Below are 11,917 nucleotides of genomic sequence, written 5' to 3'. Positions count from 1 at the left end.
CTCCCCATAGTGTGCATCTCCTTCCTACAAAGAGTAATAGGCCCAACTTGTTCACCTACAGATGTGTTCCTGGGGATCTTTGGCAGGAGGGTATTGATATTCATAATAAAAAGATAACTGGAAAAATCCCCATGTGTTTATAAATGAAGAAGTATATTTAAATAACCCATGATTCAAAGACAATAACATGATGGAAATTAGGAAATATTCTATTGAATGATTAAAAACATACTACATATCTGAATGAGTCAGTGGCCTGACAGAAAACAGATGGCACATGCAAACTAAGTAATTTGAGGAGAGTTAAATAAATGGATTGGGGTGGCTTTGTAGAGTACCCACTTATCTAGCCTGAACTACATTTCCCAGAACTCCCTTTCCTGTAAGTTTCAGTTAGCGTGGGCCACATGAGAGATTCTGATGGGAGATTTGGAGAACAGGAGGGAAACACATATAACTGACAACGTTCTCATAACTAGAAGATAGAAGGAACAAAATAACAAGAAAAAGACAAACAACACAATAAAAAAAATGGGTCAGAGGCTTGAATAGACGTTTTTTCACAATACAAGAAACCAAAATAGCCCACAAACATATGAAAGGTGCTCAACTTCGTTTGTCATTACAGAAAACTGTAAGCTAATACTACCATGAGATAGCACTGCACACCCACCAGATCACGGAAACCAAAAAGTCTGACGATTCTAAGTTGGCAAGGCTGTGGAGCAGTGGAAACTTGCACTCACTGCTGATGGGAGTGTGTGTTGGAAAACAGGCTGGGATTTTGTAGGAAAACCGAAGGCATACTTCCCCTATGACCCAGTATTTCACTGCCAAGTATACAAACTCTGGAGAAACTTGTGTACGTGGGCACTGGGAGATAAGTGTAAATGGTTGTAATGGGTTCAATAGTGGCCCACCAAAAGATATGTGCACATCCTAACCCCCAGACCCTGTGAATATGACCTTATTTGGAAAAAGGGTCTTCATAGATGTGATTAAGTTAAGGATCTTGAGATAAGACCATCCTGGGTTATCAGGGTGGGCCCTAAGTCCAATGACAGATGTCCTTATAAGAGAAAGGCATGTATCTTTCTCCTGTGTTCATTGCAATGTTATTCACAATAGTCAAGACTTGGAAGCAACCTAAGTGCCCATCAAGGGATGAATGGATAATGAAGACGTGGTATATATACACAATGGAATACTACTCAGCCATAAGAAACAATGAAATACAGCCATTTGTAACAACATGGATGGGCATTGAGGGTATTATGCAAAGTGAAATAAGTCAGAGGGAGAAGGTCAAATACCATATGGTCTCACTCATTAAGTAGTAGATAATAACAACAAACAAACACATAGAGACAGAGATTGGATTGGTGGTTACCAGAGGGGAAGGGGGGAGGGAGGAGGGCTAAAGGGATAATCAGGCACATGTGTGTGGTAATAGATTGTAAGAACATGATGTAATCCATGCAGAAATAGAAGTATAATGATCTACACCTGAAATTTATACAATGTTATCAACCAATGTTACCGCAATAAACAAAAAATAATTTTAAAAAAAGAGAAAGGCAGAGGGAGATTTCAGATAGACGGAAGATGAGGAGGCCATGTGATCCGAGAGGCAGAGACTGGAATGATGTGGCCACAAACCAAAGAAAGTCTCCTGCAGCCACTAGAAGCTGGAAGGGACAAGGAAGCATTCTTTCCTAAAACCTTCAGAGGGAGCGTGGCTCTGCTGACACATTGATCTTGGACTACTGGCCTCCAGAACTGTGAGGCAATAAATTTCTGTTGTTGTAATCCACCAAGATTGTGGTACTTTGTTGTAGGAGCCACAGGAAACTAATACAATGGTTCATCACAGCATCTGGGTGCTGAAAACAAACCAAATATCCAGCAGGGAGAGAATGGACAAATACACTATGATAGAGTTATACCATGGAATACTCTACTGAAATAAAAGGGAATAAACTCTATATATACTACATTACGGATGGATTTTAAAGACATAGTGTTGAGTGAAAGAAGCAAGACACAGAGAAGACATAAATTATAATTCTATTTATATAAAATTAAAAAAAGTCAAAATTAAATCCTATTATTTATGGATGGATGTATGCTCAGGTGACAAAACTCTGATGAAAAGCAAGGAAATGGTTACCATAAAAGTTACGGAGGGGGCGGGAGGTGGTTGTGGGGAGACATGCTAGGACTGGAGGTGGGGCTCTAGTTCTTGATCTGGGGGTGGTTACAAGAGTATGTTCTTTGTATAGTGTAGGAAATGCATGTAAAGCATATATGATTTACACTCATCTCTGTGTCTGTGCTGTACTTCACAATTTGAAAGGTTAAAACATTAGAAAGCTGAGTTAAAGTGATGGCTATTTGCAGATGATATGCTTTTATACCTTGAAAATCCAGGAGAATCTACTTTAAAAAGTTACAAAGAGTAAGCAGAGTATGGTAAGTTGGTAGGGTACAAAATCATTTAGACAAACGACAAGTTAGAACACATAATGAAAGAAAAGAGTCCATTTAACAAAAAAGATAAAATATCTAGAAATAAACTTAAGAAATATGCAAGATCTATGTAAAGAAACTTTAAAATGTTCTTCAGGGACATAAAAGAGGCCTGAATGAATGCAAAGATATACTGGGTTCTCAGACAGGAAAATTTAACTTCATAAAGATGCAAAATTGCCCTACATCAATCTATAAATTAAATACAATCTCAAAAACATGACGATAGAATATTTTGGAACTTGTCAAGATGGTTCTGACTTTAATATGGAAAACTAAACGAGGGAAAACAGCCAGAAATATTCTTAAAGGAAGACTAATAAGAGGGGGCACTAGTTCTATCAGATATTAAAACATAATAAAGGTCCAGTAATTTAAAAATGTTACTCCAGTTCACTGGGGAAAAATGGATGACTCAATAAATGGTGTTGGGACACCTAGGTGGCTATCTGGGAGAAATATAAAGTTGAATCCCTACCTCACAATATACAACAAACCAAATTTCAGATGGATCATATTTAAAGATAAAAAAATGAAACCATAAAATACTAGAAGAAACCACGGTAGATTTAAAATATAATATTGGAGGAGGGAAGACTTTTAAAAATATGACTTAGACCTCAGAAGCCAAAAAAGAAAAGCTTGATTCATTCAATACATAAAAACAAAAGGTTTCTTCAATACAAAAATTACTGTTAGCAAAGTCCAAGGAAAATGATAAATCTGGAAAATTATTTGCAACTCATATCAGAGACACAGGGGATAATTTTCCTGTTATGTAAATAGCTCCTACAAAATAGTAAGAAAAATGCCAACAACTCAATAGGAAAATGGGCAAAAGCTATGCATACAGCTCACAGGAAAGAAATACAAATGACTTCTAAATATGAGAAATCAAAATTAAAACGACAGTGAGAGACCTTTGTTTCAATTATCAGATTGACAAAGGTAGGAAAGTTTGCTAGCACACAATGTTGGCAAAGATGTAGGCAAACAGGCACTCTCTCGCATTGCTGACGGGAGCTGGAGCTGGCACAACTTCTATGCAGGTACTTTGGTGACATCTATCAACGTTACAAATGTATATACCTCTTGCCCCAGCAATTTTACATCTAGGAATTGATTCAATAGATATATTTGCATATGTGTGAAATGATAAAGGAATACTAGATAGACATTAAAGAGAATGAAGAAATTATGTACTGATATGGAACCATCTCTAGCATACATTGTTAATTTTAAAAAGGAAGGCAAAGGAGAGTATGACTAGTATGCTAGAACTTGTGTAAAACAAGAATATGTGGGGGCCAGCCCCGTGGCTTAGTGGTTAAGTGCTCGCGCTCTGCTACTGGCGGCCCGGGGTTCGGATCCTGGGCGAGCACCGACACACCGCTTGTTCAGCCATGCTGAGGCGGCGTCCCACATACAGCAACTAGAAGGCTGTGCAACTATGACATACAACTATCTACTGGGGCTTTGGGGAGAAATAGGGAAAAAAAGGAGGAGGATTGGCAATAGATGTTAGCTCAGGGCCGGTCTTCCTCAGCAAAAAGAGGAGGATTGGCATGGATGTTAGCTCAGGGCTGATCTTACTCACACACACACAAAAGAATATTAAACAAGTAGGGATAAAATGAAATGAAAGCCCCTTTCAGCCACTCTCCAGGCCCCTCCTAATCCCCCACCGTCCTGTCCCAGGGGATCCTTCTGGAGGTCTTCTGCACATGCACATGCATATATGTACATCTAACTGGAGAGCTTCTCATACTATCTGTTTATTCTGCAACTTGCCCCCTTCGCCTGTCTAAGCATGCCTGGGAGAGAGTTTGTAACAACAGTTCTGTGTTCCACAGCACCCTCTGCCCCTCCTTGGTGCACATGCAGGTGCAGGTTTCACTAATGGAAGCAATGCTGCCTGGACAGTCTTGCCCTATCACACACGCGTGAGCGCTGCTGGAGGACAGATGCTGAGTCAGGTAGGGCGGTGCTAGACGGCTTCCGCAGAGAAGTCAGCAATAATGCAGCAGCTGAGAGAAGGCTGAAGGTGATTCTTCGCTCACATAAGTCTGAGCCGAGCAGCCCAAGTTGATGGGACAGCTCCGCTCCACACAGTCATTCAGAGACCCCAACTCCTTACATCTTATTTCTCCTCTCTCCTCTAGAACACCGCTTCTCAAACCATCTATGGTGAAAGATCAGTTTATATCCTCCCAATCCATTGTGGACCAAGACCTTTGTAAAATGCAGCAAAGATGTCATGGTGATATTGAATTGCTATCTTAACTATGCTTCCTCCTGATATCTGTACTAGCCTCGTCAGGACCGCTACCAGATGGCTTGTGGCTGAGCAGTGGTCCAGGGACCATGCCCAGGAGCTCAGCTCGAGGACATTGCCTCGACTGCAGGGTCAGTTCCCACACAGACACACCTGTGCTCTGACTCCTGTGAAGCTCGGGGGAAAGAAGGGCACTCAACCTTTAAGCAGGTGAGGCAGAAGGTGGACACATCACCACTCTCTTGTATTCTATTGGTTAACTCTTACTCACTTGGCCACCACACCTACCCCAAGGGAGGCTGTGAAACAGTCTAGCTGAACCCCCCAGCAACCAGGAAGAACAGCCTTGGATGAGGACAATGAACAGTCTCCCACACAGATACCCAGTGGCATTTACTGGGTTCAAAGGCTACAGACATTTTAAAAATAGATACTGTCAAATTTCCCTCCAAAAGAGCCTGTACCAACTGTGTACAAGAGTTCCCATTCTGCCTCACCCTAACCAACACTGATGAGCAAAAATGGTATCTCCTCATTATCTTGGGCCTTCTCCTGATTACTAGTGCAGTCAGGTTGAGCATCTTTTCAAATATGTATAGGCCACTCGCACTGACACTTCTGTGAACTGCTTGTTCATATTCTTTGTTATTTTTCCTACTGACATGTAGTTCTTTTTAAATGCTTGATATTAACCCTTCATCTGTTATATATGTTGTATATACTTTCTTCCACACTGTTATTTATTTTTAACTTAGTTTATAGTGCATTTATTGTGAGACAGAAGTTGTATTTTTCATCTCTGTGCTGTCAAATGTGTCTAGTTTCTCTTTTATGGTGTCTGCATTTCATGCCTTGCTTAATAACATCTTCTTTATGCAAGGAATAGAAAGATACACTCCTCTAGTTTTCCTTTTATAAATGCATTTTTATAGTTTTATTTTTTATAGTTTTGTTTTTTCACATTCAGATTTTTTAATAACTCATGAATCTCTTTTCATCTATATCTGGTTAGAATCTATTGTTTTGTCTTCTTTACATGGGTAGCCAATTGTCCCAACACCATCTTTCTCCGATTAACTGAAATGCCAAATTCATTGTGTGGAACATAAACTGCATGCTTCCACGAGAACAGAGGCTTTGTTTTATTCACCCCTAAAAAAGTATCTGAGACATCAGAGATAATCATTGTTTGTGAAATGAATAAAGACACGCATGGATAGATGGTTGGATGAATACTAAGTTGCCAAATTTCCTTGTGTGTGTTTCTGGAATTTCTATTGTTCCATCAATTAGTATGCTGATTCTTGGATCAGTACTCTACTGTTTCAATTACTATAGCATTATAATATGCTTTGATATCTAATAGGCTCTTTCTTTTAAATTTTTTGCCAATCTTGTGCATTTCTCTTCAGAATGGATTTGGGAATCAGCTCATCGGTTTCCATTAAAATCCCCTTGAGATTTTTATTGGGATTGCATTGAAGTTATAGATTAATTTCAGGGGAACTGACGTCTTTCAAAGTTGAATCTTTCTCTCCAAGAATATGATATGTCTCATCTTTTATTCAGGCCTGCTTTTATGTCTTAAGGTGAGTTTTTATCTTTTTCTTCATATAAGTCTTACATATTTTAATACATTTTCGTCCAAAACATTTTATAGTTTGTGTTGCTCTTGGGATCAGGAGTTTTTTAAATATTATATTTGTTAATTACTAATTGCTGGGAAGATCAAGCTTGTGAAAAGCTCTCATATGAGCTCTAATGATTTGCCAGGTGCTTGTTTTAGATTCTTTAGACAAATGAGCATAACATCTCTAAACAGTTTTTTCTCTTCCAATATTTAGATCCTGTATTTCTTTCTTGTCTAGCTTGATCAGGATGAATGCTTTACAGAAGAGTGGCAGTGATGGTGTGAATAGGTGTTGAATTTTATCAAATGCTTTTTCTATATCAATTGAGATAATACATGTGTCTGTCTCCTCTTTAACCAATAATGAAGTAAATTACATTAATAACTCTGTCAATATTAATTTATCATTACACCTTGGGGGAAAACCCTCCTTGGGCATGATAAAGGATATGATTTAGTATCTTTCTGTTTCTGTTCATAAGAAAGATTGGGCTACACAGAGTTTTTACTCTGCTATCTTAGTTTAATTTTTGTATCAGGGTTTTAATAGCTTCATGAGATGGGTTTGGATGCTTTCTGTCTTTTCCAATGCAGAGAGGGGTTTGGACAATATGAAAATTACCTGTTTCTTTTCAGGTTTAGTAGAATTTAACCGTGAAACCATCTGGGCCTGATGCAGTTTGGAAGGATAGATCTTTGACTATCTTTACATTTCTTCTATGGATATTGGTTTATTCTGATTTTCTACTTCTTAACTAATTATTATAATTCCTAGAATTATAATAATCATTTTCCTAGAAAAATATCTATTTTATCTAGATTTTCCAATGTATTCATATAAAGCTGTATGTAGTATTCCCTTAAAATTTTTTAAAAAATTGTCTCTGCATCTGAAGTTAGAACCCATCCTGTTTCTTATGATATTTATTCATTTCTTCATGTTCTTTTCTCTTGAACAAAATTGCCATGAGTTTGTGCATTTTTTATTTTTGTCTTTCAACTATTCTGGGCTTTTTGCCATTTATTTATTTCATTAATCATTATTTTCAGTATCAGGGGCTTTCCTTTGGTTTTAGTAATTTCTAACTTTAGTCCTTTGGATTCAATGAATATGACTTCTGCTTTTGGACTTGCTGGGAATTTCTTTGTGACTGAATACATAGACAGTTTTGGATCATGTTCAATATACATCTGAGAAGAATCTGTATTACCTGATTGTCGGGTACAGTTATATATACACTGTATATCTGTTGGGTCAAGCTCATGCCTTGTGTTACTCAAATCCTCTATATTCTTACTTTTTTTGTGTGTGTGTGTGAGGAAGATCAGCCCTGAGCTAACATCCATGCCAACCCTCCTGTTTTTGTTAAGGAAGACCGGCCCTGAGCTAACATCTATTGCTGATCCTCCTCCTTCTTTTTTCCCTCCCCAAAGCCCCAGTAGATAGTTGTATGTCATAGTTGCACATCCTTCTAGTTGCTGTATGTGGGACACCGCCTCAGCATGGCCGGACAAGCGGTGCGACCGTGTGCACCCGGGATCCAAACCCGGGCCGCCAGTAGTGGGGCACGCGCACTTAACCGCCAAGCCAGGGGGCCGGCCCCTCTTACTTTTTTGTCTCTTTGGTCTGCCAATTCCTGACAGAAGTATAGTAAGTCTCTTCCACTCTGACTATGTCAATTTATTTTTGAACTTCTATCAATTTTTTGCTTACGTATTATGAAGCTATGTTGGGCACAAAGATTTATGCCTGTCATAACTTCTTTGTGTGTCTTTTATTTATAGGAATATTCATATTTGTCCTTTTTGAAGCTTTTTGCTTTGGGCTCTATTTTACATGATAGTAGTATTGCTCTACCTGCTTTTTTTCTGTTAGTATTTTCCTGGCGTATTTGTTTATCCATTTATTTTGACCCTTCTCATGATTTGTTTTGTAACAAGACTCTGAGTTTGTTGGGGGTAGCAATGTGCCAAGTTTCAAAACTACATTTCCCAGCCTCCCTTGCAGATAGGGGTGACCAATGAAATTAAAGTGGAAGTCATTGGGTGGGGCTTCTGGAAAGTTCTTTACAGTGGGCTGAATTAGTGGGAGCTGCCCCCTTTTGGTCCTCTTCTGCCACTTTCTCCCCACCTGGAACACATATTTGATGGCTAGAGCTTCAGCAACTGTCTTAGTATAGTAAGGAAAATGCCAATAGAATCATAAAGACCTTTCTTTTGACATTCTTGAGCAACTAACCAGAGCCAACAACTGCCTGCCTTCAAACATCTCAATACATGAGTGTTTAAACAACCATTGTTGCATGTCTATTACTTCATCAAACATAGTTCTTATGTTCCAGTGCCTGTGGAGGCAACCAGTGTTATTAGTTTCTTGTATATCCTTCTAGAGATAATCTTTTTATTTTCATTATTCTAAGTATACTTTTGACTTTTTATTACGGGAATTTTCAGACATACACAAAAACAGCAAATTGTATAATTAACCTCCATGTACCCATCACCCAGCTTCAACAACTATCGATCAATATTCTATGCATGTACATGCACCAACACACATTATTTTTTCTATCACTGATTTTTTTTTTTGAGGAAAATCAGCCCTGAGCTAACATCCATGCCAATCCTCCTCTTTTTGCTGAGGAAGACCGGCCCTGAGCTAACATCTATTGCCAATCCTCCTCCTTTTTTTCTCCAAAGCCCCAGTAGATATTTGTATGTCATAGCTGCACATCCTTCTAGTTGCTGTATGTGGGACGTGGCCTCAGCATGGCCAGAGAAGCGGTGCATCGGTGCGCGCCCAGGATCTGAACCCGGGGCGCCAGTAGCGGAGCGCGCGCACTTAACTGCTAAGCCACAGGGCGGGCCCCTGTTTAATATTCTAAAATGAGATTATATCAATGTTTTGCTTGTGTAGTTAAAATAAATTTAAAAGAATATAAGATAGAGAATGTTCATACATTTTGAATAATAATACAACACAGAATAATCCCCTCACTCAGCAGCTTGGTATACTGGCACGGCATTCATGGCCCTCAGGAAGAGAACCATCAGAACGGAAGTTAGTATTCCGTTGTTTGATTCCATCTAGGTCGTGAGTGTTTTCAGAGAAAGTTCTATGGGGAATTTCTATTTTGCAAGAATGAAATAAAGCAGAGCCTCCAGGAGGAAAATCTCTAAAGTTGTATACAACTGTGTCTTTGATAAATCGTCTCCGATCTTAATAAAGAATGAGAACATATGAAGAAAAGAATCAAGTTTTAGAGAAAAATGAGGTTCTCAAAACACATTTTGATCTCAACTGAACAAACTTCAAACCAGACTTTACAAAGTGCTTTAGGAAAACAATTACTGAACAATTTAAAGGAACTCTTGTCACAAGGACTGCTATAGACGCTGACTGTTTTCAGTAACTAAAGACAAAGTGTTTTTGAGATTTGACCAAACTGTTAATCCTAAGTACAAAGTTCCTTCTGGAAAACACATTACTGAAACCTTTCTTCTGAAATCCACGGGGCTGCTCGAAAAGAGCCAGGCGTCATGCAACGGCCACTGCAAAGCGGGCAAGTGGGCACAACAGGGACCCCAGGAGCCAGCTGCAGGCAATGGAGCCCACAGTTCCTGCACCAGAAGGCCAACTCTGACAGGTGGAGGGTGAAGTGGATAACAAAATTATAATACCAGTTACTTGTGGAGATAAATTTCAGAATTATTATTGAATCTCAGAAGTTCATTCTCTGATAGTGAGATGTGAGATTTGGCCTTGACCATCTAGCATTGGCCAAATGAGTCTTCCATGGCCTTCCGTAGCTGGATTGGTGCTGCGAGGCTTCTCGAGGTTCAGGGTCAACAGTTCCCACCCTCCACCATTTGGTCCTTCCCATTCAGCCACCCAGTGTGCTCACAGATTCTGGCCACAGGGGGCTTTCTGAGTCAAGGCTGAGGCTGCACCTGTCCTCATCCTCCAGGCACCTGGCACCCACCTGCCATCTCTAATCAGGAGATTCTGCCGTGCCACCAAAGTGGCTGTCCTGGAACACACAGAGGCCCAGTCCCACACCCAGTACACGATCTGGTCCATCATCTCCACCACTTCGCTCTGGGAGAGAAGGTGAGGGGAGGCACAGGCTGAGGCTGTGTCCCATCCAGTCCAGTCCCTCAGGTGCTGACCTGCAGAGTCCCCGGGACTCGGCCCTGGGGTGGAAGAGCTATGTCCTCTCACCCTCTCATAGGACCCCTTCACCAAGGGCCAGGTTGGGTGCTGGGGGCCGGGGTGGATCTGCCCCACCTGCCTTGGGGGCTCCCAGTCTGGGGGTGCAGGCCACTCCCAGGTAGTGGGGTCAGGTCCGAAAGCACAGGGTGCCCCAGGGAGGACGGAGAGGCCCTCTCCCAGCCAAGGCAGTGTGTGGAGGTCTTTGGGATATAAAGCCAGCAGGACCTGAGAATGGAGGGACAGGGATGCGTTTGCTCTGTAGTTTTGTAATCGAAGTATAACTGGCATCCACTCGGGTGCACAAATCCTAAGAGCCGGGCTTGGTGCACGTAGGTCCCACTTGTGGTGACATTTTGGCTACATGTCTGTCTTGCTCTGGTGCTCTGTCCTGAGGGCAGGGATTATGTCATTCACTTCCGGAGCTTGGCGCACAGCAGGTGTTCAATAAATGCTTGTTGAATGAAGGTCAGGAAAGGGGTGAGGGATGAAGGAGCACAGGGTTTTTCTGGCTTGTCTGAAAAAATTGGAGGCCATTTTTGTATTATATATTTAAAAATTTTTTTTAATTAAAGCAATAACATGTGCTCAGTGGGAAAAAATTCAAACAGCTTGCCAATGTATAAACAAAACTCATAAACACATAAATCCAAGAGAAGCCTAGTACCCTCACCTCCGTTCACAGAGGGCAGGGCACTCCCGCCCATATGTTCTCTCTCCTGCTTTCTTATTTCTTCCTCTCATCACCAGTGTGACGGTCTCAGGCCAGTCATGCTGGGCCACCTTGTATTCACATCAACGGTGCACTTCAGTGTGAGGCTAGTGGCAGCCCCAGCAGTCAGCCTTTTGAATGAAATGCATTTTAGCCTGGTATTCCAATGATGATTTGGGCCAGTAAGGCTGGCACACTGCAGGTGCTCAGCGTCTCTTGGAGGGGCTGGTGAGGGTGGACCTCGGTACAGATCTGGAAGCTTCAGTCTAATGGGTTGGGAGATTGCTGGGAAGGGGAAGCTAAAACGCAGTGAGCATCAAAGCAGAAGCTCCCCTTTCCACCTACATGGCTGCTATGGACTGAATGTCTCTGTCCCCCACAAATTCATACGTTGAAATCCTAACCCCAAATGTGATGGTATTGGGAAGTGGGGCCTTTGGGAGATGATTAGGTCATGAGGGCAGAGCCCCCATGAGCAGAATTAGTGCCCTTATAAAAGAGACCCAGAGAGCCGCTCCCTTGCCCCTTCCACCATGGGAGGACACAGCAAAATATCAGTCA

This window comes from Diceros bicornis, chromosome X (genome assembly GCF_020826845.1).
Source record: "Diceros bicornis minor isolate mBicDic1 chromosome X, mDicBic1.mat.cur, whole genome shotgun sequence".
Lineage (NCBI taxonomy): Eukaryota > Metazoa > Chordata > Mammalia > Perissodactyla > Rhinocerotidae > Diceros > Diceros bicornis.
Note: the sequence above shows the minus strand (reverse complement) of the source record.